General features: G+C 44.0%; 1 long non-coding RNA gene across 1 annotated transcript in view; it reads left to right on the top strand.

The window, feature by feature from the left end:
• LOC142573920 (uncharacterized) overlaps nucleotides 1-13,005 on the top strand; it is a 160,268-nt gene that overhangs the window by 22,721 nt on the left and 124,542 nt on the right. The window contains exon 2 of the long non-coding RNA XR_012826373.1: nucleotides 8,729-8,986. This is a non-coding gene — a long non-coding RNA (uncharacterized LOC142573920). The remainder of the gene's footprint in view (nucleotides 1-8,728; nucleotides 8,987-13,005) is intronic.

Genomic DNA, 13,005 nt, shown 5'->3' with positions numbered 1-13,005 from the left:
CACTATGTCGTTGTCCCGTTCAGTATCTTATTCAGAAGAGTGACCGAAAGCATCGATTTCATTTCTTTGAGACTACGCACTTCGTTAGAACCATTCTTCGCAACTTGGGTTCGGTATACCCATGCGTAGTTTCAAAAATAAGTAAGCGGTCGTTTCGCACGTGGTCGGTTTCGTCTGGTGCTGTGTGCTGGGTGAGCAACAAGCCAGAGCTAACCTAAAGTTCATTTGCTTAACCTCCCGCCCTTTCTATACATGTTTTCTCTCTCTCTGAGCACCGATGCCGCGCAACCTTCGAAATGTAAGTCTTCAAACAGTGTCATTTAGAAAACTTCATTTTAGGTTGTACCTACCAAAACCACGATCTGATTATGAGGCGTGCGTAATTGGGGGGGGGGGCGAAGGGGGGCCCTGAATTAATTTTTAATCCACAACACGCGGGCGTTTTCGCATTTCACTCTCATCGAAATGCGGCCGCCGCGGTCGGGATTTGCTCCCGCGACTTCTGGCTTAGCAGTGTAACTCCAAAGCCACTTAGCAGCCACGGCTGATCTCATACAGTGTCATGTGCTTGACTTCGATATAATAGCGCGTTGAGCAATGCCCTAGATATACTCTTCCTCAACGCTTGCTCTATTTTCACAGCGTACTTCTCTTAGCGCGCATCGCATGCGCATTTTCGACCGGCTATGATGTAGCATGCTTAACCTATGTGTGCACGCCATACTAGAACTCTCCAACCTTTGATCATTACAGCGTGTATATATATATATATATATATATACGCAGGAAAGAGACGACGAACTTTTTGGGAGACTTCTTTTTCTTACTTAACGTTTTCGGCTGGTGGACCAGCCTTCGTCAGAGTACAGTAACGCATGGACAACACATACACAGCTTTAAAGGCACCGTATCACGAGCAGAGGGCGCGCTATCTACACTGACTAGACCATACACTGCGCATCATAAATCATTATCATTGCGCATTATAAATGATTGTACATGACACGCATTTTGGAATATACAAAAAATGAAATGCAGATGTGTTCACGATACAATACATACAAACATGACTCTCAAGTAAGTGCCAGCGGTTACAATGGTTATGTGTAGTGAAAACAAAATGACTTACACGTGCAGATACAAAGGCGTGATGTTTGACACATGGCATCTCTAAGTGCAACCTCGAATTATCTAAAAATGTAATATGTTAAGCGTACAACTTCGAGCCACAGCGACATACGTCAAAAAAGCCACATGTAAAATAAGAGACAGAAAAAAGCGCTGAAATCGTGTCTGTACACTGTGCGGGAAGTGTATATTTGTGCTCAATCTAAAGTTAGACAGGTTAGTTTTCCTTTGTTTTCATTTATTCCAGACGAGACAGTGTTAAATTTGTGAATCAGGTAAGATTCGCGAAGCTCGCGGTCATGGTTGGTGCGGAATGCAGATTCGAGTATTGTTACTTTGAGATTATTAAATGAGTGGCCCGGCATGTTAACATGTTTCGAGAGTGGTAGATTTGGTTGGGATTTGGCATGTGACCTGTGGTTGTTAAAGCGGATCCTGAAAGGTGTTTCAGTCTGGCCTATGTATTGCATGTGGCAAGTGCCGCACTCGAGCAAGTACACTACGTTATATGAATCACAGTTGAAACTGCCTTTAATAGTGAACATGAATTGGCTGGCTGTGCTGGCGGCAGTTAATGTAGGCGTTATATGAGCGCAGACTTTGCAACGTGGTTTATTGCAGCGACTGCAACCGGTCGGGTTAGAAGTGGCGATTTTTGAAGACGTTAGTATGTCACCTATGTTTTTCGAACGTCTATACACGACACGAGGTGGCTCAGGAAAAATGGCTTTTAACCTGTCGCTTTCGGTAAGAATGTTATAGTGTTTGCGGAGTATGCCTGAGACCTTAGGGTTAGATGCGGAATGTGTGAGTATCAAATTAGTCGACTGGGAGCCACTGGGCTTGTTCCTGCCTTTAAGAAAGTCCATCCGGTCATATCCTGCCGCTCGGTGTATCGCGTCATCGATCATCTTCTCTGGATATTTACGGTTGAGAAGTTTCTTTTTGAGTTCCTGGCAGCAAGAATTAAAATCGCCTTCTTCGGAACATATGCGCTTAAAGCGCTGTGCCTGGCTATATGGAATCGCAGTCTTACAATGACGCACGTGGCTGCTTTCAAAATGAAGAAATTGATGATTATCAGTTGGCTTTTTGTAGAGTTTTGTGATTAGGCGTCCATCGGCAATGGTAATCGTCACGTCAAGGAAGTCTACAGATGACGGTGAGTAATGATGCGTGAATTTGATAGCGGGGTGTGCCTGGTTGAATTCCGCAATGAAGTTTAGGAGTTCCGTTTCGCTATGCGTCCAAATACAAAATATATCGTCGATGTAGCGCTTAAAGTAGATCGGTTTTAGTCGTACACTATTAAGGAACGCGTCTTCGAGCACTCCCATAAAAACATTCGCATAGTTGGGGCCTATTTTAGTTCCCATCGATGTCCCACTAATTTGTACGTAATGAGAATTATTAAATTCGAAGTTGTTAAACTCGAGAACTAACTTAAGCAGAACCTCGAGGGTTGAGCTATCAATCGGGCTATTACATTGGAGGTGTTCATAGGATTTCAAGACAGCTTGAATGCCATCCCTATGGGGAATATTCGTGTAGAGGGAAGTGACATCCATCGTTACCAGAAGCGAGCCTTCGGGAACGGTTAGATCTATTATGTCATTAAGAAAAGCATTAGTATCCTTAATGAAAGAAGAAAATGTGGCTGGAATAAATTTGATTAGACTGTCGACGTAACGAGAGATGTATTCTGTGACTGTTCTGATGCCGGATACAATGGGACGGCCTGGATTACCTGGTTTGTGTATCTTGGGCAGCAGGTAAAAGCGCCCAGCTATTGGACTAAGTGGGATCAAGGAGCGTGCTGTTTTATCGTCGATCTTCTGCTTCTTCACCAATGCTTTTATGGTCTCCTTAATGATGGAAAGGAATTCGTCGGTAGGATCACAGGGAAGTTCTTTATAAAATGTACCGTCAGATAACTGTCTTACGACTTCTTTGTTGTAATTTTCTTTTGTCATTATCACGACCGAGCCACCCTTGTCTGCCGGTTTAATAACAATATCATCGCGCGTGCTTAGGCTTCTAAGAGCATCGGATTCGCTAGTGGAAAGATTTCTCTGGAATGGGGCGCGTGTCTTGTAGGTGTCGAGCACGTCGCGAGAAACAGCTTTGATATATAGGTCTAGGCATTTGTCCCGTTGTGAGGCAGGCGTCCAGTGTGTCGCGGACGGTATAGCTGGGTGGTCCTGTTTGCTGCTAGCGCGGCCATGAAAATATTCTTTGAGTCTTAAGTTTCGGGAGAAGTTTTCAATGTCTTTCATTAACTGGAATTCGTCGAAGCCCCCGGTGGCTGGACAGAAATTGAGGCCTTTTGAAAGAACCCTTTCTTCCGTAGGCAGAAGCGCAACATGGGAAAGGTTAACTATGGTAGTGCCCGGGTTGGTTGTCTCCGGCAATGCTTTAGCAACTGGGATTACAGAAGTTGCCGAACAGGTTTGTTTGGTAGAGTATGTTATCGCCGGGACATTGTCCCGTAGCAGTTTCCGACTTTTTATTTTGGTTAACGCGTTCACCTTTCTTTCTTCGTAAACATTCAGCAAATGTACTTCATGCGAGGCAAGTTGGCCAACCAAGGTTTTTTCTACATTTAAAAGTGAACTTGTCGATGATTCATAGTGATTTAAAATAATACGGACTAGCTGGAGTGAAGCATTAGTCAGTACATCTTGCCACTTATGCTTGTTTACGGTCGATAGTTCAGAGGTGGCTGGGTTTACACGAATTCGAAGGCCCCTAGACATTACTGAAGTATTAACATACTCTCTAAGGGTGGACACATGAAGTTCCGCACGAATGCGTTTTTCAGTCACCTTCGGCACTTCAGAAAAGATACGGAAACAGTGCTTAAAGTTGAATTACCAAAGGAGTCTTGTAGTCACTGGTCACTCGGTGCTGGGTTATTTGGAGACTTGCAGCACGGAACCCGGGATGGAACTCTGTCCCTTGACATCGGGGTTTGTGCAGGTGGCTGTGTGGACTCTTTTGACGCGTGGTCGCACCAGAACGACGAGGCACCCAGAAGACTCTTGGCGCAAAGATGACGGATGTGGCTTGCTATCAGGCTAACTCCTTCGAAGCTGGGATGTAGCCCATATATATATATATATATATATATATATATATATATATATATATATATATATATATATATATCTGCCCGAATGTCCTGCGCTGAGAAAGCGAGAAACCAAAAGGGAAAGGTAGGGAGGTTAACCAAGGACGTGCCCAGTTGGCTGCCCTATACTTGGGTATGAGGAAAGGGGAGGTATAAACAAGAAGAAGAGAGAAGCAAAATATGAAAGAGTCAGTCATTCACACGCGTGTGCCTAATGAAGGCACATGTTTTTCAGTGCGTGCCCAGAGGTACCTCTAACTGGTAATACAGATAACAGGCCAGCCCACCTATAAGCAAAGAGTACGCATAGAAATAGCTCCTAATTTACCCAAGGATACTTATATTAAATATGTAATGTAGAAGTGATCTAATGCAAACGACTTCGTTTTTGTTGAACAAGTAACTTCCTGCGCAAAATACAACACGAAGGGGGGGAAAAATCAAGGAAAATAAAAATTTGCTATTGCAGGCGCTAACCGCTACAACAGTATACGGTATATTTGAACGAACTACATCCTTTTAACAGGCCGCATTTTTTTAATATTCTCTTCAAAGAAGTCAAACTTCTTCTAGGCAGTAAATTTATCTACATTATTCCGAAAACAAGCCAACTGTAAGAACAGAGAAACGAGTGCAATCACCACATCCACGTGTCGGAAGCGTAGTTTCTTTCACTACAGTTTCAGCGGGACGGAAGACGTGCTTCCGGTTTGTGTTGCTTCCGGTGTCAGGCTGGCAAAATGCCAGAAAGTGGTATTTTCGGGCGGCCAACGCGCGTTCCGTGAAGCTCGTTTCCAATGTATAAATTTCCAGCGCCCGCACTTCTCAGTTCTATTTCCGGCATCCATTACTTGCATCAACATGTAAGTACAACTGCTTGCCGCGTAGAAATTGTGCGTCATATGAGTTACGACGTACTCCTCACAGCATGGCTTTCTGCTTTCTGTTGCTGAATCTCATCCCTTTATAGGAAAACGTACTTCATCAAATGATTTTTTAAGTTTTTTTCGAGATGCATGAACGTGCGCATGTTGTTGAGTTATTTCATTCGGTAACGCCACGTGGCTTGTTCCATCGGCAAGATTTCAGTAAAAAATTACTGATGTAAAGATAAGTAGCATGTCTTTCATATACTAGTTGAAGTTTGTTTGTATGGCTATACATTTCTGTATAATTTGTTTAATAATCAAGGCATATTAGCCTTGAAGTATCTTGGAAATACCATTCGGAGGACACACAGTCGCGCCTTCCTGGGACCAAGAAGTGTACACTGTAATATATGCGAACAATATTTGAAATAAATATCGGCATAAAATATTCTATAGGATGGAGCTATGGAAAGAAGAATGATAGGTGTAACGTTAAGGGATAAGAAAAGAGCAGATTGGGTGAGGGAACAAACGCGAGTTAATGACATCTTAGTTGAAATCAAGAAAAAGAAATGGGCATGGGCAGGACATGTAAGGAGGAGGGAAGATAACCGATGGTCATTAAGGGTTACGGACTGGATCCCTAGGAAAGGGAAGCGTAGCAGGGGGCGGCAGAAAGTTAGGTGGGCGGATGAGATTAGGAAGTTTGCAGGCACGGCATGGCCACAGTTAGTACATGACCGGGGCATATTTGGAGACGTACAGGAGAGGCCTTTGCCCTGCAGTGGGCGTAACCAGGCTGATCATGATGATGATGGAGTAGGAGGGAGGGGGCGTTTGTAGGGATAATGCAGAGAAACAGCGCTGGTAGCTGAGATGCGAAAGAAAATCAAACAAACCAAGAAACCAATGCTGCGTCGTCGCGTGAATGAAACGGGAGCACAGCTTTTCCGACGGAATAAAACTGCTAGTTCCGTGCTAATCGTGACAGGTAATTTTTGCGGTTATTCTATGGATGAAGCTAGAAATTAGAAGAGAGCGCTTAAAGACTCGTTGATCTAGCGAAGGCTCACAAAATTCTCCAAATGCCTTGTCCTCATGTTCGAGAATACCTGTTGGGCGTCAAACCTTAGGCGTTTAACTAATTTAATTAACCTCTATAACTTTCTGGCTGCAGTATCTTCGCGCACAACTTGAACACGACGTGCAAAGGGCGGCTCTGTGATGGCTCTTCTGCAGGAGAATTCCCTAATCCTAAAGTGACGTTATGAGTATTATGCCCGTCCCTAAACACAGCCTGTAGGCAATGCTCCCCCCTTATTTATGGGGCAGGCTCCCTTCTCGGTCCCCGGCCTCTTAGTGCGGCAGCTGCCGGCCTGTCGTAGTCGCGTTATTCGGAAGCGAGCAGTCGTAGCACGCTTGCACAGTCCTCGCAATGGGCTGTTTTATGAGTGACGTTACGAGCAGTGTTATGAGCGGCGTGTCAGCTTGATGTACGCTCGCATGAAATGTTCTCCATCTGCGCGCAAAAAATTCCTCGCGTGCTTGGCGGGATGGTCTGGACCTGACGCGGGGCGCCGCCGTTGCTTGCTCCACTTTGTTGGGGACATAATCACTCATAATCATAATCACTCCCACTGGATTACGCGCGTTCCTCAAATTAATTCAGGAAAGAGAAGAGAGAAGATCTGGCAGGCGTCGTCGGTGTTTGAAAAGTCAGAAGTACAACGTCTCAGCTCATCTATAACGCGCCTTCTTCCCGCTTCCAAATATACCGCGTTGCGTGCTGCTTTATTTATGAGGTGCTAAGGCTATTAGGAAGAGCTTATATCAACAAGTGACTAGCAATTTGCTTTCGCCTGTTTTCAAGAAGCGTGGATCAATACGAGCGTGTAAATCGCCCTGGCGTATCGATCTTGGAAGGTGGATTCACGTATCTTTCGCTAAGAAGCTATAAACTTTTCGAACACAGTAGACCGTCTCTTCAATATAGTGGTCGAAAATAAGAAGTGCCAGATCGACAACGTCGCAGTTCACAGTCGTCATCGTAGTAACATTCGGTATTCGTGGTCGAAATGATCGAAGCAACAACAAACAAAAGCGACGGCCAGTGGAATTTTTTGAAATTTGGAATTGTCTAGAAAATTATGAATTGGTAGCCTGCATGGAAACTTTTCTTTTGTAGCTTATATTTTGTGTTTATTTGTGTTTATTTTGTGTTGTGTGTTCGTGTTATATTTTATATCCAGGTCTCTGAATACCTCCTGTAAACACGCTGTGAATAGCATTTGAGAGATCGTATCTCCCTGCCTGAAGCCTTTATTTATTGGGATTTTGTTGCTTTCTTTATGGAGGACTACGGTGACTGTGGAGCCGCTATGGATATCTTTCAGTATTTTTACATACGGCTTGTCTACACCCTGATTCCTTAATGCCCCCATGACTACTGAGTTTTCGACATAATCAAACGCTTTCTCGTAGTCAATGAGAGCTATATATAAGGGTTGGTTATATTCCCCAGATTTCTCTATCACCTGATTGATAGTGTGAATATGGTCTATTGTTGAGTAGCCTTTACGGAATCCTGCCTGTTCCTTTGCTTGACAGAAGTCTAAGGTGTTCCTGGTTCTATTTGCGATTACCTTAGTAAATAGTTTGTAGGCAACTGACAGTAAGCTGATCGGTCTATAATTTTTCAAGTCTTTGGCGTCCCCTTTCTTATGGATTAGGATTATGTTAGCGTTCTTCCAAAATTCCGGTACGCTCGTTGTCATGAGGAATTGCGTATACAAGGTGGCCAGTTTCTCGAGAACAATCTGCCCACCATCCTTCAACAAATCTGCTGTTACCTGATCCTCCCCAGCAGCCTTCACCCTTTGCATAGCTCCCAAGGCTTTCTTTTCTTCTTCCAGCGTTACCTATGGGATTTCGAATTCCTCTAGACTGTTTTCTCTTCCATTATCGTCGTGGGTGCCACTGGTATTGTATAAATCTCTATAGAACTCCTCAGCCACTTGAACTATCTCATCCATATTAGTAATGATATTTCCGGCTTTCTCTCTTAACGCATACATCTGATTCTTGCTAATTCCTAGTTTCTTCTTCACTGCTTTTAGGCTTCCTCCGTTCCTTAGAGCATGTTCAATTCTATCCATGTTATACTTCCTTCTGTCAGATGTCTTACGCTTGTTGATTAACTTCGAAAGTTCTGCCAGTTATATTCTCGCTGTAGGGTTAGCTGCCAGGGTTAGCGCAGAGTATGAGATCTATTTCATTTCTAATCTCGCCGTTCGGGCTCCTCCACGTCCACTTTCGGCTATCCCGCTTGCGGAAGAAGGTATTCATTATCCGCATATTATTCTGTTCCGCAAACTCTGCTAATAACTCTCCCCTGCAATTCCTAATGCCTATGCCATATTCCCTCACTGCCTTGTCTCCCCCCTGCTTCTTGCCTACCTTGGCATTGAAGTCGCCCATCAGTATAGTGTATTTTGTTTTCACTCTACCCAACGCCGATTCCACGTCTGCATAGAAGCTTTCGACTTCCTGGTCATACGGCACCGATAACAGCTTGTGGACCTTGCACTCCGTACTTTTCCAGGCTGCGATTTTCGTCGGCGCGTTATCCCGGTTTCCTGGCTCTTGGCGTGAAAGCGCAGCTGAAGCACCGGCGCTCATCTCGACTCGCGTACCCCTTTGGCCAAGTCTGCACGCAACCAGGAACCTCGTCTGGGAACAACGCTGGGCTACTGCTATCGCCTGCTCGTGCTTCCGTGGATATAAACGCCCGCCTGTGAATGACTCCATTGGGCACAGCACCGATAACAGCATGTGGAACTTTCGCTCAGTACTTTTCCAGGTTAGTTACCTTAATGATGCTTTTTGCATTAGAAGTGACAGTAGGTGTGTCGTTTAGGTGGCTTGCCCAGTGAAGTTGCTTGAAAGATATAGGCGTGCGTTGCTTGTTGCTTCCCGACTGGATTGGGCTTTGTAGAAGATGCTGTTGTTCATCGCACGAGACAGATTCTAGCCGCGGGCCTGGTGTTGATTCGATAGCTAACATTGTGGCATCTGTATTAGAAAGCATTAATAAATTTGATGCTGAACAGCAGGCTATACTGAGCGAGCTACGAAGCATAAGAGAGAAGCAGGAAGCTATAGATAGCGTAGTAAAGCACCTCAAGGAAGAACAATAAGCTACTGCTAGTGAAGTCTTGCGCCTTAACGACGAGCAAAAAGCAATGTTTGGGAAAGTCGCCAATTTTACAGCTGAACTTGCATCCATTAAAGCGGCTCCTTCTTCGCTTTATCTTGCTCGTAATGGCACCGACCACAATTAATTAAGTGACATAAAGTAGCAAGTCCAGGGAAAACACGGAGAATGCGGGTGATGGAAATTCAAGACTATGAGCAAAACGAGAACAAGGTGAAAGCAGGAGCCAACATTTCGACAAGTGGACTAGTCTTCTTCAAGGCGACGTATGCTTTCCTCACCATAGTATGTATAGGTGCGGTTCTTCTAAAGAGGAGAGGGTGCAAGGCGGGTGGGTGCGGAAACAAGGGAAGGTGTGTTAGCGTGCCGAAATGAGAATAAAGGAATGCTGTGCACAAGGCAAAGGCCAGGGCCAGCCCCTCCACCCCCCCCCCCCCCCCCCGTATGTCAGCGCACGCGTGTTAGCCGGCGTGTTAACGGCGTCTGACACGCCGGCTGAAAAATAAATGAGGAAAGGAAAGAACGGATATGCCAAGAAACCAAACTAAGTGTTGTTGCCTATAGCTTGTAATTTAGCATAGCGAACAGATTCTAAAGCTCCCTTTGAAACGTTTATTCCTATTGGTTGCAATGTCTTGAACTTAGGAATAAGGTATGATTCTCTGCATTTTCTTTCTCGTTCAGAAAGAAATTTGACTGTAAAATAGACTGTACAATAGACGCGAGTAAACTCAACGTCACCTGTCTACGCCCACTCGGGGACCATCAGGTGAAACAAGACGGCGAGCCCTCTGGACTGTCAGAATATTAGAGGTCTGGTCCTGGGCCCTAATGAGCTCCATCATTTCCTCTTGGGTGAAAGGGGGACCGCCAGAGGCGCAGCCCCACAGGACATGTTCGAAGTCCGCATAATCACCACACAGGGGGCAGTACGGGCTTGGGAACCGTTCTGGGTACATTATGTGCAGTGCCGCGGGGCTCGCGTAAGTGCTTGTTAATATATATAGGAGTCTCAGAGTGACTGCCTGTGCCCTGCACAGCGAGGAGTGTGGCAATGTTCTTCTTGATAGATAATTATGCTAGCAGATCTCGTTGCACGAGAAGAGAGGCTCGGGTCGCCCAGGAGAGGTCGCGTTACCCGGCGCACAGTCAGTCAGACCTCGTGCAGCAGAGTGCTCCTCCTCGCTGGGGTTGAACGAGGCATCCTCAATGGTTCCAAAATGCGCAGGGAGCCAGGCCAATGAGTGATGTTTGAGGTCTTTAGCATTTTGGATGATACTTAGGGCCTGGGGAGCCATCTTTCTCATCTCAAAGGACCTGACAGCGGCCTTAGAGTCTGAAAAAATCGTGTCATGTAAAATAAAAAATATTTTGTCCATCTCAAGCCAAATCGTATGCATCATTTTCACGCAATCGCTATCCTTAGGACTGCTCCCGAATCACTGCAAGGTTGACAATATAGTTCTCATGTTCAAAAGTAGTAACAAGAACTCGTCAGAAAGTTACCACCCTGTCTCACTAGCCTACATCTGTTGCAAATTGCTCGAACATATAATTGCAGCTAATATTTTTAACCATCTCGAGTCTAATAACTTCTTTATTAATCGGCATGGGTTTAGAGAACAATTTTATTGCGACACACTGCTATGTGAATTCATATCCGATTTGCATTTTAACGTGGATAATAACCTTCAAACTGATTGTATCTTTCTAGACAACTCTAACGCAATCGATCGTGTTGCTCACTGTTGGCTTACTTCCAAATTATCTGCTCTTGAACTTGACTAACAAACGCTATCTTGCCTTCTTCGTATGCAGTTAACACTTCGTATGCAGTAAGAGTAGTAAATTATTCATCTGCTTCTCTTTATGATGTGAGTTCTGGCGTGCCACAATTAAGGTAGTGTTTTGGGTCCTCTGCTTTTTCTAATTTACATTGATGACTTACCGTCTAACATTTCCTCCTTCATGCGACTATTTTCAGATGATTGCATTATATATAGAGCTATTAGAAGTCCTGATGAGCACATCTGCCTTCTAAACGATCTTAACCAAATCCATTCCCAGTGTCGTAATTGCCTCATGACCCTCAACTCATCAAAGCGCACAATAGTTTCATTTTCTCGTAAACAAACGCTTGTGTAAAGCGGCGGGAAGGTTAGCGTTACCATCCAAAATTTTATTTTAGTACCACGGAGATTTCAATCCTAAATTACATATTTTAAGCATAATTTTCTTCTAACCAAATTGAATGTGAATTGGGATATTTTTATGGTTGTCATATAATTTTCTTTATTTTCACAAAATCATGCAGTCTCTCCAATCTCTATATTTCGATTCCAACTTACGTATTATGAAACTTTGTCCTTTTATATTGTACTTTAATTTGACCTACCCGGTTTTTAGCCGATTTCCCAGTGTGGGTACGAGCCGGTATATTCAAGGATCTACATCTTCAAGGTGTAGATGTAGACCTGCACCTGAAAAGCTCACATCTCAAGTTAAGAACTGCCTTTAAATACTCACAACTTGTGTTTTCTTTACAAAAAAAGTAAGTCTGGCATTAAGATGGACAAGAATTTGGTATTACGAGCAATTATAGAGCGATAGGTTTTTTGTTAATGCTGGCCCTTATCTTTAAGACTACGTGCCCAAATTACGTTTATATTGCAGGAAAGTTGTTGAAGGCTGAAGCTGGCACCACAAATCTACTTAAGAAAAAAGCGAAAGCCGCCATCGAAGACGACGGTACAGCCATTATGGTGAAGAAATAGTGATAATGGAAAGTAAAAAGAAATTCTATGAAGCGATGGTGAGCAAAAGCGTAAACGGATGTAGGAACAAGGAGACAAGGCGATCATTCCTCTCAAACTCGCGAAATTGTTTGGGCTCTTGGAAAAGGAAAGGAAGGCAGTCACTTCGCTTTTTATTTCAGATGTGTGTGTCTAAGGATTAAAAACTAGTTAGAGCAACGAGCTGTGTAGCATCGAAGTACGAAAGCCGAATAGAATGACCCACTGCGTCCCAAATAGGAAGAGAAACGAAGACTGATTGGTAGGAATTGGGCCGCGACAAGCAGATTAAAACTTGTCTGCTCTCCACTCTAAATCAGAGATTTTGAAACGCATTTCTTGTTTTCCGCATTGAAGTTTTATTATCCCCCCCTCTCCATTGCCTTGTACTCTTAAACTAGATTTCTGTCTGCAGCCTTCACTTCCGCCTATGGGGAACTTGAAAGTAGAAAAGATGTATGATACGGCGATCGGCTACTGATAGAGATGACCTTTTCAGTTGGGCTCTCCCATAAACTGTTCAAAGTATTCTGTTTCTAGTGGCACTGCTTCAAGTTTCACAATGTTGAACAAACCAAATATTTCTATAAACAAAGAAGGTAAGCGCACTGCTTAAAAGTGAAAGCCGATAACAATAACACTATAGGAGACAGCCGATAAGGACAGAGTTACACTAATCACCGTCTCCTTCAAACAAGAAAAAAAGAGGAATAGAGTCTGTTGCTGAGAAGGAATTCGGAAGCCAAGTTTTTTTCTTTCATCTGCAGGAAGTCTCGCGGCTTCATTAATCCGTGGCTTTATTTCGAACTTAGCCTTGTACCTTATTCTTTCTGGTTTTCTGTTGACTGAAAAGCGAAGGAGAACAGCACTACA

Source organism: Dermacentor variabilis, chromosome 3, assembly GCF_050947875.1.
Source record: "Dermacentor variabilis isolate Ectoservices chromosome 3, ASM5094787v1, whole genome shotgun sequence".
NCBI lineage: Eukaryota > Metazoa > Arthropoda > Arachnida > Ixodida > Ixodidae > Dermacentor > Dermacentor variabilis.
This window is presented reverse-complemented; position numbering and strand designations above follow the sequence as displayed.